General features: G+C 41.4%; 1 protein-coding gene across 1 annotated transcript in view; it reads right to left on the bottom strand.

Annotated features, from left to right (window-relative positions):
- LOC143284468 (protocadherin Fat 4-like) overlaps positions 1 to 17,500 on the bottom strand; it is a 100,833-nt gene that overhangs the window by 62,827 nt on the left and 20,506 nt on the right. The window lies entirely within an intron of this gene.

The raw sequence follows: 17,500 nt of genomic DNA, 5'->3' as shown, positions 1-17,500 counted from the left end.
AGTGAACAGGTTGTAAATCTAAACTTCACTGCAACATGATGAATAGTCATTGCTGCCATTCGCGCAGTGTGTGTCGGCCATAAAGATTAATGAGCGCTGACTGTATGAATTATGAAACGACTGAGAACAACTAATGTCAACTCAAAACATATCAACACACTCGACACCCCCACTCCCTCCTGTCAACCCACAACTCTCCTTACGAACAACTGAGGTCGTTTACCCACAGCCATCCGATTGAGCACGTAATTGGAATGGACAGGTTGGACCCAACGTTCTCAGCCGTTTCAAATGTACAGTGACGATCAGGTATGAGTGGTTCATCTCAACATATTCTTGCAAACCTTTGTGTTTTGCCCAGCAAGTTATTTCGTTGTCTTCAGACAGACACGCGTTTGAAATTGATACGAAATTTATCAAAAGAAACTCTTAAGAATAAATGCAAGTGTAAATCTGCTGGCTTTTCAACTCAGAAAATGCAAATTTGGGGGAACATATAGCTGGGGAAAATAGGGCTAACCTTGAGGTTCCCCTCTCCACTGTTTCGGATACACTGGACATATTCATCTGTTTGTTCGTTGATTCATTCCCTTTCCTTACTGTTGCCACATACTTATTAGTAGAGAGGAAGAGGAGCTTCAACACAGTAGGACTACCGGGCTGGGTGGGAGGGGGTCAGGAAAGGCTTTCATTTTCAATAGTTTGACTATACGAGAAGAAAGGGGGTATCTTTCAACTAGGGGTGTGGGGGTTGGGGTCGATCTTGATCGGCCATAAACAACCCCGGGGTCATTAAAAGCTGGCCCAGACTGACCCGGGGTAAAATCCAGCAGGGGGTGGATTGAGGCTGTTACACTGTTGATAAACCCGTGTGCCGATGGCCAGTGTGTGTGAGCTCATATCACAGATTGACAAATTTACAGCTGGGCCAACAGCAAAGTGAGAGCTGTATCATCAATGGTTTCTCCAATGCAATCGGAAATCACTCACAGTTTAGTCTTTTGTGAAGGACTATGACTCAAACTAGGAGGCAAAGTTGCACTGGCTCTTAGTGCTGAAGCCCTGGGGGCTAGTTGGCCTTTTGGGAACCATCCCAACGCTGACTGTCCTTAAACCCTCTTGGCCGAGAGAGTGGGGGGGATGTAACTTGGGGCAAGACACTCTCCACCATAATCAAATTCTAGCCCACATAGTCGGGACAGCAGTTACCTCCTCTACTGTTCTGATGGTCACAGTCGAAAACGACTATCATACAAGCCTTGTGCAAAACAAGAACAAACAAAATCCCACACAACAAACCCAAATCAAAACGAGGAAAAAAAAGACAGAAAAAGGAGAAAATTGATGTTTTTATTCCCTACCCCACGACATGTGATTCTCACTAAACCAACAACACACCCGCATCCACACGCAACCCCCCCCCCCCCCTCCCACACACACACACAATATTTATGCACGCACTCACCCTCACTCACAGAGAGGAAATTGAAGGGGCTTCGTATGCTTTGATTAGGCACTGTCAATGAGTTTGCAGTATGTGTATATACTTTAGGGCTTTAACGCCACTCCTCAAGGTTTTATGTTCAGGACGACGGAAGGGGGCGTGGGGCAGGGGACCACAGCAATCACATTGTTTATAAACACTCTCTTAGCAGCCCAAATAGCAACGATGAGTTAACTGCTCTTTTCGGCTAATCCTTTGAACCATAACTCACTCGAGTTTGATTCCTACCTTGAGGACCTGTCCTCTATTCCGTATCCTTATCCTCAAGCAGACTTTCCTATATCTAACGTCGCATTACCCCCCCTCAAGACACTTGAAGGGTTTCTGTGGACTTATATTTTCCCTTTGTGTGAAGGCTATTCGGGTTTACACAAGGTGACAGCCCCGCGTAAGAAAAAGCTGAAAGTTCTTTGCAAAGAGATCTTTGCGATCGCTGCGAGCTCTTGGTATATGGCCGGTTTCTCGACCGCTCTCACTGTTTTCAGTCTGACCCTTTTGACTTCTTAGAGAGGGAAAGGGAACTGCCAGAATGACAACTGGCAAGTCAATATGGTCTTATCATAGACAAATACCTGAAAGAGCCATGTGAGGTTACTGATGCATGGAACGAACTCCAAAGTAGCTTTTCTTTCGCTTTTGGGTGCGTTGATGATTTGAAAGTTGTTTTTTCCCCCCGAGGACCTCTTCCTTCCCCCTCTCTTTCTCCCTCTCCCTCTTTCCCTCCGCTTTCCGTCATTCCCTTTCCTCCACCTCTCTCTCTCTCTCTCTCTCTCACACACTCACACACACACACACACACACACACACTCTCTCTCTCTCTCTCTCACACACACTACACACACACACACACACTCTCTCTCTCTCTCTCACACACACACACAGACACAGACACACACACACACGGCAGTAAAAGGAAAAGAAGGAGCAAATGAACGAACAAATGGAAGAAAAAGAAAAAAAAGAAAGTATGAAAGAAAGAAAGAAAACAAAATGAAAGAAAGAATGAAGGAAGGAAGGAAAATAGTTTCGAAATGTAATACACATATAATCATTGCGAGAATGACTGAAGAATGAAGAGGAGAAAACACCAAGAAGACACAGACAAGAGATAAAGAAGAACTGAATCCAGATTATAGAGACAGACAGGCAAAGTGACAGACAGATGTGCTCAAATCTTAAACTAAAAGAACGTTCCAGCTGTGTTCCTTATCCCATTTCTCCAACGTTTTTACCTTTCTTGTTTCGCTGTGGCCAATAACAGAGCAACTGAGGGGACGTACGTGCACAGACCCCCTCCCATGGAACAATTCTAACCGCATTCACACGAACATCAAAAAGAAAGCAATGAAACGAAAGAGAGGAATAAAACGGAGGTCTTTTTCTATGGGAACGTGCTTCATGATGTGTTCAGTAGATTTAGCCTTTACTTGTGATGTTAATCTACACTGAATGAATCAATTCAGGATCATGAAAAGTCACGTAGAGAGAGAGGGGTGTGTGTGTGTGGGGGGGGGGGGGAGAGAGAGGGGGGAATGGAAGGAGGGAGGGAGGGAGAGATGGGGTACCTGGGGTTGGAGAGAGAGAGAGTGGGGGAGAGAGAGGGGAGAGAGAGAGAGAGAGAGAGGGAGAGAGAGATATGAACATGTCTCATGGAGATTATTTTAAAACAACGTCAAATCTACTGTGGAAGACTGCTGTTTGTATGCTGAATTAGCTTTACCTTTATTGTGCGTTTTCCCATTTAATGCTCTATTGACTTTACCACCATATTTTCATATGTGTCAAATAAATTTTGCATAAGGTGTGCGTAAATGCGCGCGCGCGCGTATGTGTGTGTGTGTGTGTGTGTGTGTGTGTGTGTGTGTTCGTGCGCACGTTTATCAACGGCAATGTCTTTATTGGACCTCCTTCGATATTGCTGTATGTTTTTCATCTTGTATGTTATATTTGATTGTTCCGCTTTGTAAACCTGTATGTGTCACATATTTCACCACTCTTAATTTCTCTTTCTGAGATAGTAAAGTGTTATTTTTTTTTCTCTATTGTTTTACACTCTGTTGCAAAATAAGAAGGCACAGCTTTGACGTGACTGGCGGACATTCTGATGGATTGACGTCACTCCGTTTGTCTCAGCTGTTCATCTATTTTTCCCCGGTGATCGTGATAACGTTGTGTTTAAAAATAAAAGATACACCGACAGTGTTCAGTCCATTTACTTCGAGCACATGCGAAAAGTGGCTACTATTTCGGCTGTGCAGGCGAATATTCGCCTTCTGCTCGTCTACTGTTGATAGATTTCTAGATATTGTTTTGTGGTTGTTATTCTCATGCAGTTTCTATTGCAGTTCTATTAACTATGATAATCATGTATGTATACACGGCGATTTCCTCACTGTCTTCAAGATGCAGTTGAATGGTGAGTTTTAAAGTACAAGCATAGCTGATTTTAAAGCGCGAGGAACGAGGAAAATAAAACCGCATTCACTGAATACATGCTTCAGAACAAGTATTGCTGACAATGTGTAGTCAAGAAGCTGTGACGTCACGTCAAAAAAAAAAGAAGAAGAAGAAAAAAAAAAGAGAAAAACCCTCCATTCTGCCGTTCCTCAGTGGACAGATGAATGTGGGCAAGGTGTACGGGACACAGAATTGAGCAGGACTTTAAAATAATTATATGCATGCTTAACTTGAATGTCTGCTTGTGAGTTTTAATTTTATCATAAAAGGATCCTAGATTGTTCCTGAAAGGAGACAGATAGCGTGTATGGAATTACGGAAAACTGGCCCTTAGAGTAAGCTCAGTTTTTATACTCGTGATAGATAATTGATTTGTTATGATATTAATTAAAAAAAATAAATCTCTTTGAAAAAAAAAAGCACTACTCAACATGGGTTATACAGTAAACCTGCAGAAAAAAATGCAACCTGAATACGAAGTTAAAGAGAAAACAGCAAATTGGAGCTGAAGAAATATATCAACAAAAGGGTTAACATGGTAAACGAAAAGACAAGACAAGGAAGGTATTAACTGACAAAAACTGAGGAAAATACACATCAAGACACCACTAAACTATGTCTTAACTGAACATAAACACGACTGGAAACAACACACACACACACACACACACACACACAAACTAATAATGTGGAATATGTGGAAATATGAAAACAACAATAACATACCATACCATAAACTCAAATCAACTGATACTGAGAAAACAAAATATATCCAGACATACGAAGCACACTCACGAAAACTGCTTGTGCTGAAAAAATCGGTGGTGGCATCGGTTGTCGTTCCTGATGTCATGGGCATCAATACTAACAAGAGGCAAAAACACGACATATCCTACCAATAAAGACAACACTTCCCCCTCCCTCTGTTTCAAAAACGTGGAACCGAACACCTCAACAGCCGTTCTGGCGCAAATACATACTGGGGAAAAAGGGAGAAAGAGAGAGAGAGAGAAGTAGTCACACAGCAGTTCTAGGGAAATTGGTCATGAATCATCATGATCAGTTCTACTGCCCTTTCCATATCTCAACATGCGTCCAAGAGGATTACGGTGAATGGCGGAGGAGGCAGACTGCGATAACTTTTACTTCCAGTGAGGGTACACACACACACACACACACACACACACACGCACACACACACACACACACACACACACACACACACACACACACACACTATCTCTCTCTCACTTTCCAGTTCCCCTGCAACGTATAAATCAGACATCTGAATCTCCTATGATGTGGTCCTCGACAGAGACCACCACGTGATAGTTTTAGGGCCACTCTCGTTCCTCGGTCGCGAGATCCAGTTCAAAACTCTTGACCATGATTTATGGTCTATTATTAGCTGCAAGAGCTATAATGTTAATTTTTTAACCGTGAATAATTTAAACATGAATTTATTATTTAAAAAAAAAATGAAACAGGGTTGACTCGTTACAATGTCAGAGATACATTTTTTCACATAAATTGCTTCTGACTTCTTTGCACTGGCGAAAGGTGAAAACAACAACAACAACAAAACAGTGATGTTCCTATACTCCTAGCAGGCTATAGTCGGTGCATTACACAAAAGAGTATGTTAAAACTTCAGTCCTTTGTTATTTCTGTACGTAATTCTTTTCGATGAAAAAAAAATCTATTGATATAGAAAATATTTTTGTTCAGTATTCAGAAGAAAACAAATCACTCGTTAACGTGTATTTGTGTTTTGCTCGAATGTGCTTACTTTCCCTTTTTGCCTTAACATTTTTGTTTGTATGATGTGCGTAAAAGATGCACGTATATGACGGTCCAATGCCGCAAACGTGCACATGAAATAAACTTCTTGCTCTGCAACATTTATTTTCCAAAAATCAATACATTTTCGCCGTCTCTCCTAGCACCACATGAAACCTTAATCACAATGTCAGTTGATTTGTCGCGCACATTTAAACTGCTTGGTGAGACTTTACATCTACACCTTTTTTGAGGCTGTCATTCCATTACGGTCATCTCTTCTGTCACCTCGTGTTCTTCGGTCAGTTTCTGTGTGCCTGTGGGGACAAAAGGCAGTCGGAGTTCAGGTCAATGGAGGGTGGAGTTTGTGGACAGTTGGCGGTATCTTAGAGAACCTGAAAAGCTTGGTGCTGCCTGGTACGGAATGCTCTTAGGTGTTGGTTGGTGAACGGGATGTTATCTGATTTAGTTCCGATCCATAACTTCTCTCTTTCGTATATGGGTTTCGTATATGACTTTACACACCTTCAAAAGAGGCCATGCCCTTCTCGATCTCTCTGGCTCACCCAGTTTGTGTATGGAATGTGTGTGTGTGTGTGTGTGTGTGTGTGTGTGTGTGTGTGTGTGTGTGTGTGTGTGTGTGTGTGTGTGTGTGTGTGTGTCTGTGTCTGTGTCTGTACATATGTGTCAGAAAGAGAGAACAAAAACAAATGGTTTAATTGCGTATAGGCATGTGACCCGTTGCAAACATAATATACATAAAGAAACATACATAAGGCACACAAATAACTAAACGAATAACAGACAGATAAATAAATAAATGAACTGATAAACAAATAAATCTTTCGTCCTCTTTTTATCTGTTAGAGATCAGCTTTGTGAGAAGACACTTGAATAAAGCAATGGCAAAATATGACCAATCATTTTCGTTAACTAGTTGTTGGTAGTGATTCATGATTCATTATGTCTGCGCTTAAAAGCCAGAAAAAGAAACTTTGAAAGATTTAGTTGACTGTCGAGTCCCACCATTCAAAATACTTGTACATTGCTGATCTCGTGTCAAGTATGTGTTGGAACTGTTTATGCAATATTTCAACCTAAGGTCACTGTAGTTTGGGCATTCAAACAGTACATGGGATTTATCTTCACAGTCAGCAAAACAAAGAGGGCATCCCACTTGACCAATACGGGAAAAGCTGTGGGTGTGGCTATTTATACCGAAATTTGTTTTGAAATATCTATCATTAATGTAATCAAACTATTTTTCACATTCAATGGCACTTCTAAACGAATAATAAAATTCAAAGCGCCTGCTTTCTGACACATGCGTATACCAACGCTGACAAAAGCAGCGCTCTTTAAATATGCGTATACAGAGTTTCTCATCCCCGACTCCCCCAAACATCCAAACATAACCGAAACCATTTGTACAGAGAAGGTTCTTTACGTAAGTAACCCAGTTTTGTGCATTGTTACTTCTGTTTTGTATATCGTAAAGCATATCATAGATTTTTCTAGAATACCTTGACAAGCCTGTTAATGTGGCCGAAACCAATATAGTATGCATCTCGCGGCGGAGTTTATAAACAATGGGTATCTTCCAAGTTTGCCGTATACCACATCATTAGAGGTGAAAGGAGGGACGTTAAGTAGTAATTTGCAAGCTTGCAAATGGATCCTTTCTATAGATTCTCGTGGTTTGAAACCCCATAGCTTCGAGCCATAAAAAAGCGAGGGAACGACCTGAGCATCAAAGAGCTTGAAAAACAGTTTAGAAGAATAGTATCAAGTTTTCTTAAAGTTTTCAAAATTACGAAGGTAGTTTTCTTTGCACGAATAGCATGTTCAAATCCAGTAGCAACTTCAAAACTAAATTTAGTTGAAAATAGGACACCTAAATATTTGTAAGAGTTAACTATTTCTAAGCAATCTTGACCGAAAAATCAATGTTCTTTCTTTCCTAAGTATCTACCTTCACGAACAACTATAACTTTACTTTTGTAAAGCCGAAATGGTGGAAGACATAAGAGCAATATCATCAGCAAATAATAAAATAAAGATTTCAATATCATTTGTCTGAAACTGTATTCCACGCTTACCCCGCGATTAACATTTCATGTGCAAGCTCATTAATAAAGAGCGAGAATAGAGTCGGGCTTAATGAGCATCCTTGTGTCAGGCTTTGCATACATTTAAAATATTTGGTGCACGAATTACTACATCTAACACAAGACTGTATCGTACTACACATACTCCTCAAAATATTGAGCATTCTACCTTTAACACCATTTCTAAGCAGTACACCGAACAATAGGCTGTGTTGTACTCTGTCGAAGGCTTTACTGAAATCTATAAATGCTAGATAGAATTTCTTATTTCTTGACAGATGCTTCTCGATGCAGGCATGAAGAGTGAACATGTGGTCAGTGCAAGAGTATGACAGACAGAGAGAGAGGGAGAGAGAGAGAGAGAATTGTGCGTCTTTGTAATATTTATCTGTCAGGGAAAAAATACCATCTTCTACAAGTCTTCTGACGCGTGTATTTCCTGCGCTTCTGAAGAAAAAGGGAAAAAAATAGCAAAACAAAACAAAAACTGGCAACTGTGCTGCCATTTTTATTGTGATTTTTTTTTTTAATCTCGGCACCCAAATCAGGAGAGATTCGTTACAGCCGTACAATAGAGCGTTTGTCGTGTCTTATGGTAGACTGCTTCTATACTGTGAATATAACAGGTGTAAGGGGTACCCCACTGTCCCTGGGACTAAAACGCGGGGGAGAATAAGTGAGAGATTGTCCACAGTTCACACGACGGTTTCATCATGACGGGTGTTTAAGGGTGAGGGTGGGGAGATCAGTTGGAATGAAAGTGTGTGTGTGTGTGTGTGTGTGTGTGTGTGTGTGTGTGTGTGTGTGTGTGTGCACTTACGTGTATATGAGTTCAAGTGCATCTCTGTGTGTGTCTGTTAGAGTGTGTGTGTATGTGTGTGTGTGTGTGTGTGTGTGTGTGTGTGTGTGTGTGTGTGTGTGTGTGTGTGTGTGTGTGTGCGCGCGCGCGCGCGCGTGAGAGAGAGACAGGGAGAGAGAGAGACAGGGAGAGAGAGAGAGACAGACAGACAGACAGACAGAGACAGAGAGTATGTGCGTGAGTTTCCATGTACAAACAAACGACGCACGTCTTCACGCATCTGTCTGCTAGCGCGGGCACGAGCGTGCGCGAACACCAGCGCGTGTCGGGTTTAATTCGTGTACGTGTGCGTGTGAAACATCAAGGCGGCAAGCCATCAATGAATGTCAGCCATAAATCCGAAGGTCACGACAGGTGGATGTCAGGCCTATTGTGGTACTGAGAATAGAGTACAGCTACCCGAACGAAGCTGCATCGCCAGGTGGAAGCCAGGTATGCTAATGGCCCTTGTTATCAAATCACGGCCCCATCACGTTGGCCATTCGAAGGTCTTTCGTCTGTCACCTGCGGACAGTGTTTAGTAGATCGTCAAGTTGTTGAAGGAGACTCCGACTTTTTGGTTTCTTTCGGCGTAGTCTTCCTGTCTGTCTGTCTTTCGTTCGTTCGTTCCTTCGCCCTCTCTCTCTCTCTCTCTCTCACTCTGTGCATGTTAGTGTGTGTGTGTGTGTGTGTGTGTGTGTGTGTGTGTGTGTGTGTGTGTGTGTGTGTGTGTGTGAGGGGAAAGGCTGCATGCATGCATACATTCTTATGAGCGTGCTCGTATGCGTCTGTGCGTATTTGTATGAATTTGTTCACATAAATGTGTGCGCGCGTGTATGCCCATGTGTGTGTGTGTGTGTGTGTGTGTGTGTGTGTGTGTGTGTGTGTGTGGTTAATGTTGTTCAAGTGCGCGTGTAAGTTTGCATTCATGTCTGTGTGCAATTTCGTGTGTGTGATCGCGTGATCATTCCTATATACAAGCATGTGCGTGTGTGTGCAATCTATGTGGTAGATCGTCTGGCCAGGCGACCATGTAAAAATCAGGAATGGGTACTGCTACTGTTGGCAAATCACGGCCACAACACAGTAACTATTTTGCAGTTTTTCGTCTGTCGTCTACTGACAGGGTCTAGGGGGGTGGTCAAGTTGTTGGGAGGACTTTTTCTGGTTTGGTTTTATACGTGCATTAGTGGGAGAGAATAAGAAAGAAGAAAAATATGACAAAGGACACATACAGACAGACATACAGACAGACAGACAGAGATAACGACAGAGACAAACAGCAAACAGACTGAAGGCGGTGTGGGCAGGGGGTGGGGGGGAGTGGACAGGATGCAAGCGGAAAGTGACAGGCAAAGCTGGGGCTGCAGACAGACATTATACTGCTGGGACACACAGACAGACATACTACTGGGACACACAGACAGACGTTATACTACTGGGACACACAGACAGACATTATACTACTGGGACACACAGACAGACGTTATACTACTGGGACACACACAGACGTTATACTACTGGGACACACAGACAGACATACTACTGGGACACACAGACAGACGTTATACTACTGGGACACACAGACAGACGTTATACTACTGGGACACACAGACAGACGTTATACTACTGGGACACACAGACAGACGTTATACTACTGGGACACACACAGACATTATACTATTGGGACACACAGACAGACATTATACTATTGAGACACACAGACAGACATTATACTATTGAGACACACAGACAGACATTATACTATTGGGACACACAGACAGACATTATACTATTGAGACACACAGACAGACATTATACTACTGGTACAAACAGACACACATTATACTACTGGGACACACAGACACACATTATACTACTGGGACACACAGACAGACATTATACTATTGGGACACACAGACAGACGTTATACAACTGGGACACACAGACATTATACTACTGGGACACACAGACGGACTGCAGAGACAAGGAGACTGGAACACCTAAAGAATAAAGGAATGACTGGCAGACCGACTGAATGATAGATAGATAGATAGACTGATAAATAGAGAGAGAGAGAGACAGAGACAGAGAGACGGAGAGAGATAGTGTGTGTGTGTGTGTGTGTGTGTGTGTGTGTGTGTGTGTGTGTGTGTGTGTGCGTGCGCGCGCGCGCGTGTGTGTGAACGAGAGACTCTCTCTCTCTCTGTCTGTCTGTCTGTCTGCCTGCCTGTGCCTATCGATCTACCTTAATTTATGATTGCCATTTTCTAAGTTAGTACCCACAGTGTGTGTAACCCAGAAAGATTTACGAGTGTCTGTGTGTTGCATGGAGACTTTAAATCACGCTGGACTCAAGGCGATTGATCAGAACACAGCAAAGGACAATCGACCGCAACACAGCTTCAGCAGGGTGGGAGGTACGGGTGGATGCATAGAGATAGAGTGGGGACGGGGAAGGAAACTGGTGAAGGAGAGAAGGACGAATGAAGAAAGACAGAGAGAGAAACGAAACGAAACGAAACGAAATGAAATTTTATTTCACCAGGGTAGTGAGATAAGCAAGTACACATGCTTTTTTTTTCCACCCAGCCCTGGACAAAGAGAGTGAAAAAAAAGAAGAAAACACACACACACACACACACACACACACACACACACACACACACACACACAGATACAACAACAAAAAAAACAAAAAAACACGCACAAATTCGCAATTATCAAGTACAAGAAAAAGAAAAAAAGAATTAAGTACTATTTAAAAAAAAAAAATTAAAAGGAAGGAAGGTAAGGGGGAGTGGGGGGTCGGGGGTGGATAGTCCATCGACCACAAACAAAATCACACACACACTCGCACACTCGGGGAAACAAATGTTACAAAGGGAGATAGAAAAATAAATTTTAAAAGAGAGAGAGATAGAGCGAAAAAGAGAGAGATAGAGTAGGGGCCGGGGGGGGGGGGGATTGGGAAGGAGAGGGGAAGTTTGGGTTATGGGTTATGACGGAAAACATGCGCCACAGACAAAATATGAAATAATCAGAGATCATGACTGCTTATCACGTTTTCAAAACAATAATTTCTTTTAGTGTAGCACTGTTTGAAACCCGGAACACATGAAAAGCAGGAGCGCCGTGTTACATTACACAAACAGTAGGTCAAGTATGGAACGCAGTATACTTAATTAAACTGTGACATGCACATGCAGTTATAATGAATACTATTTAACTCTCTCCATACGAACGGCGAAAGAGACGACGTTAACAGCATTTCACCCCAATTACCATCATCAAAATATTGCAATTGGAAGGCTCTTATACTGAAGAGGTGAATGCTGACAAAGAATACCACAATTCTGACGACGGAAGCTAAAGGTTGGGTCATTTAGACACCCACTGGACATCCGATGGGTCTGTGTAGAGGAGAAGAGAGGACTGGCCGCACTGAGTGAGTTAAATCTGTTGACAGGGAAAAGCGTTTGTTTATATTCGAAACAACTACACAATCAGTGGATATGATGGTCCGAAAGGAACCTTTGAGAAATGGTTGCAGTCAAACTTTATACCGACAATCTTGCGAGTAAATAAAAGACATATCCAGACAAGCAAACAAACCAACCTACAGCCCTTGTGCAACTATAACATTCAAACGGAGAATCGGAGACTTCTGACTGAAGCCAGACGCACGCAACAACAACAAGCCTTTTTTGCTGATTTTCCGAAAGGCAAGACAAGGATCGAAAAGTAGTGGTAAATGTTTATTTTAAAAAAAAAAAATTAAAAAAATAAATAAAAATAAAAAAATAAATAAATAAATAAAATAAAGAAGAAGTCAATAATAATAATAATAATAATGGTATTTATATAGCGCTGAATCTTGTGCAGAGACAAATCAAAGCGCTTTCGCACCAGTCATTCACACGCATGCATAACTCTAAAACTGTAGAAACTAAAGACAAGGAAAGGCAGGCAAGGGAGGCTATTTTGGGAAGACAGAAGGAAGAAAAGAAAGAACGATGTGAAGACAGACAGAAGGAAGAAAAGAAAGAACGATGTGAAGACAGAAGAAAAGAAAGAACGATGTGAAGACAGAAGGAAGAAAAGAAAGAACGATGTGAAGACAAACAGAAGAAAAGAAAGACCGATGTGAAGACAGACAGAAGGAAGAAAAGAAAGAACGATGTGAAGACAGACAGAAAGAAGAAAAGAAAGAACGATGTGAAGACAGAAGGAAGAAAAGAAAGAACGATGTGAAGACAGACAGAAGGAAGAAAAGAAAGAACGATGTGAAGACAGACAGAAGAAAAGAAAGAACGATGTGAAGACAGAATGAAGAAAAGAAAGAACGATGTGAAGACAGATAGAAGGAAGAAAAGAAAGAACGATGTGAAGACAGACAGACAGAAGAAAAGAAAGAACGATGTGAAGACAGAAGGAAGAAAAGAACGAACGATGTGAAGACAGACAGAAGGAAGAAAAGAAAGAACGATGTGAAGACAGAAGGAAGAAAAGAAAGAGCGATGTGAAGACAGAAGGAAGAAAAGAAAGAGCGATGTCAAGACAGACAGAAGAAAATAAAGAACGATGTCAAGACAGACAGAAGGAAGAAAAGAAAGAACGATGTCAAGACAGAAGAAAGAAAAGAAAGAGCGATGTGAAGACAGACAGAAGGAAGAAAAGAAAGAGCGATGTGAAGACAGACAGAAGGAAGAAAAGAAAGAACGATGTGATGATAGAAGGAAGAAAAGAAAGAACGATATGAAGACAGAAGGAAGAAAAGAAAGAGCGATGTGAAGACAGAATGAAGAAAAGAAAGAACGATGTGAAGACAGAAGGAAGAAAAGAAAGAACGATGTGAAGACAGACAGAATGAAGAAAAGAAAGAACGATGTGAAGACAGACAGAAGGAAGAAAAGAAAGAGCGATGTGAAGACAGAAGGAAGAAAAGAAAGAGCGATGTGAAGACAGACAGAAGAAAATAAAGAACGATGTGAAGACAGACAGAAGGAAGAAAAGAAAGAGCGATGCGAAGACAGAAGGAAGAAAAGAAAGAGCGATGTGAAGACAGAAGGAAGAAAAGAAAGAACGATATGAAGACAGACAGAAGAAAAGAAAGAACGATGTGAAGACAGACAGAAGAAAAGAAAGAACGATGTGAAGACAGAAGGAAGAAAAGAAAGAGCGATGTGAAGACAGACAGAAGGAAGAAAAGAAAGAACGATGTGAAGACAGAAGGAAGAAAAGAAAGAACGATGTGAAGACAGACAGAAGGAAGAAAGAACGATGTGAAGACAGACAGAAGGAAGAAAAGAAAGAACGATGTGAAGACAGACAGAAGGAAGAAAAGAAAGAACGATGTGAAGACAGACAGAAGAAAAGAAAAGAAAGAACGATGTGAAGACAGAAAGAAGAAAAGAAAGAACGATGTGAAGACAGAAGGAAGAAAAGAAAGAACGATGTGAAGACAGACAGAAGGAAGAAAAGAAAGAACGATGTGAAGACAGACAGAAGAAAAGAAAGAACGATGTGAAGACAGACAGAAGAAAAGAAAGAACGATGTGAAGACAGAAGGAAGAAAAGAAAGAACGATGTGAAGACAGACGGAATGAAGAAAAGAAAGAACGATGTGAAGACAGACAGAATGAAGAAAAGAAAGAACGATGTGAAGACAGACAGAATGAAGAAAAGAAAGAACGATGTGAAGACAGAATGAAGAAAAGAAAGAGCGATGTGAAGACAGACAGAAGAAAATAAAGAACGATGTGAAGACAGACAGAAGGAAGAAAAGAAAGAGCGATGTGAAGACAGAAGGAAGAAAAGAAAGAACGATGTGAAGACAGAAGGAAGAAAAGAAAGAACGATATGAAGACAGACAGAAGAAAAGAAAGAACGATGTGAAGACAGACAGAAGAAAAGAAAGAACGATGTCAAGACAGAAGGAAGAAAAGAAAGAGCGATGTGAAGACAGACAGAAGGAAGAAAAGAAAGAACGATGTGATGATAGAAGGAAGAAAAGAAAGAACGATATGAAGACAGAAGGAAGAAAAGAAAGAGCGATGTGAAGACAGAATGAAGAAAAGAAAGAACGATGTGAAGACAGAAGGAAGAAAAGAAAGAACGATGTGAAGACAGACAGAATGAAGAAAAGAAAGAACGATGTGAAGACAGACAGAAGGAAGAAAAGAAAGAGCGATGTGAAGACAGAAGGAAGAAAAGAAAGAGCGATGTGAAGACAGACAGAAGAAAAGAAAGAACGATGTGAAGACAGACAGAAGGAAGAAAAGAAAGAACGATGTGAAGACAGAAGGAAGAAAAGAAAGAACGATGTGAAGACAGACAGAAGGAAGAAAAGAAAGAGCGATGCGAAGACAGAAGGAAGAAAAGAAAGAGCGATGTGAAGACAGAAGGAAGAAAAGAAAGAACGATATGAAGACAGACAGAAGAAAAGAAAGAACGATGTGAAGACAGACAGAAGAAAAGAAAGAACGATGTGAAGACAGAAGGAAGAAAAGAAAGAGCGATGTGAAGACAGACAGAAGGAAGAAAAGAAAGAACGATGTGAAGACAGACAGAAGAAAAGAAAGAACGATGTGAAGACAGACAGAAGGAAGAAAGAACGATGTGAAGACAGATGGAAGAAAGAACGATGTGAAGACAGACAGAAGGAAGAAAAGAAAGAACGATGTGAAGACAGACAGAAGAAAAGAAAGAACGATGTGAAGACAGACAGAAGAAAAGAAAGAACGATGTGAAGACAGAAGGAAGAAAAGAAAGAACGATGTGAAGACAGACAGAAGGAAGAAAAGAAAGAACGATGTGAAGACAGACAGAAGAAAAGAAAGAACGATGTGAAGACAGACAGAAGAAAAGAAAGAACGATGTGAAGACAGAAGGAAGAAAAGAAAGAACGATGTGAAGACAGACAGAAGAAAAGAAAGAACGATGTGAAGACAGAAGGAAGAAAAGAAAGAACGATGTGAAGACAGACAGATTGAAGAAAAGAAAGAACGATGTGAAGACAGAATGAAGAAAAGAAAGAACGATGTGAAGACAGACAGAATGAAGAAAAGAAAGAACGATGTGAAGACAGACGGAAGGAAGAAAAGAAAGAACGATATGAAGACAGACAGAAGGAAGAAAAGAAAGAACGATGTGAAGACAGACAGAAGAAAAGAAAGAACGATGTGAAGACAGACAGAAGGAAGAAAGAACGATGTGAAGACAGACAGAAGGAAGAAAAGAAAGAACGATGTGAAGACAGACAGAAGGAAGAAAGAACGATGTGAAGACAGACAGAAGGAAGAAAATAAAGAACGATGTGAAGACAGACAGAAGGAAGAAAAGAAAGAACGATGTGAAGACAGACAGAAGAAAAGAAAGAACGATGTGAAGACAGACAGAAGGAAGAAAATAAAGAACGATGTGAAGACAGACAGAAGAAAAGAAAAGAAAGAACGATGTGAAGACAGACAGAAGAAAAGAAAGAACGATGTGAAGACAGACAGAAGGAAGAAAATAAAGAACGATGTGAAGACAGACAGAAGGAAGAAAATAAAGAACGATGTGAAGACAGACAGAAGGAAGAAAAGAAAGAACGATGTGAAGACAGACAGAAGGAAGAAAATAAAGAACGATGTGAAGACAGACAGAAGGAAGAAAAGAAAGAACGATATGAAGACAGACAGAAGGAAGAAAAGAAAGAACGATGTGAAGACAGACAGAAGAAAAGAAAGAACGATGTGAAGACAGACAGAAGGAAGAAAGAACGATGTGAAGACAGACAGAAGGAAGAAAAGAAAGAACGATGTGAAGACAGACAGAAGGAAGAAAAGAAAGAACGATGTGAAGACAGAAGAAGAAAAGAAAGACGGCATTATTCCAGGGCCGTTCTTCCATTCAATCTGTGACAGCGCAATTACATTGTGAGGGGACTACCGGGTTGGTGGGTGGACGTGCATAAACCACAGTTTGGCACATCGTGATAAAACGGTATCGGGGTCAACCCGTTTGTTTTGTAATGACTTGACTTGTTCAACGGTTGAGAGCCCTGCGTAGGGCCTTGTACGTCGCTCTACCGAGTGAAAACTGCATAGTTAGTCAGTGTGCAAGTAATGTATGTCTTCCACGGGCTCCGTCTACTGTGTGCTGTAGTATCTGTCTCCTGTGGGATATATTTCATCTTTTGCGTAAATGTCTTATCTTGAACTGTACTGTGTCCTGCGTGTTGTATTGCGTTGTGATGTATTGAAATGTTCTGTAGTGTATCGTGGTGTGCTGTGTTGCAGTCTATTGTTTTGAGTTGTAGTGAAGAGCAGTGTAGTGTAATGTGTGGTGCAGTGTAGCGCAGTGCACTGCAGTCTCATACACCTATAATGTATTCTTGCGTTGTCCCGAGACAGGTCTGGTATACTAGAGCAGTGTTGTCCAGTGCAGAGCAGTGGTGGATTCTTGTGATCTCACACAAGTTCTTTTGAAAGCATCAATGGCCATACTGAACATTAATAGCATTTCCTTATCTCGTGTGCTGGTTTGTGCTGAATGGTAGGCTGAGCCGTTCACAGACACACCAGTTTCCTTATTTCCATTTAATACAACATACAATGTTCCCTCTGTGTGTGGGGAGAAGAAGGGGTGTCAGGCTTAGATTACAGTTTGAACACATATATGTCTATCAATACTGAACACATTTATGTGGTGTCTCTGTGTGCTGGGTGTGTGAGGATCATGGGAACAGCTATGTTCCCAGAGCTTATACCATAATATACCAATACCTATTTCCCTACTTCAGCGACGGAGTGGGGCCGGGCAGAGATC

Source organism: Babylonia areolata, chromosome 8 (assembly GCF_041734735.1).
Source record: "Babylonia areolata isolate BAREFJ2019XMU chromosome 8, ASM4173473v1, whole genome shotgun sequence".
Lineage (NCBI taxonomy): Eukaryota > Metazoa > Mollusca > Gastropoda > Neogastropoda > Buccinidae > Babylonia > Babylonia areolata.
The sequence above is the reverse complement of the archived record's forward strand: the minus strand, read 5'-3'. Positions and strand labels throughout refer to the sequence as shown.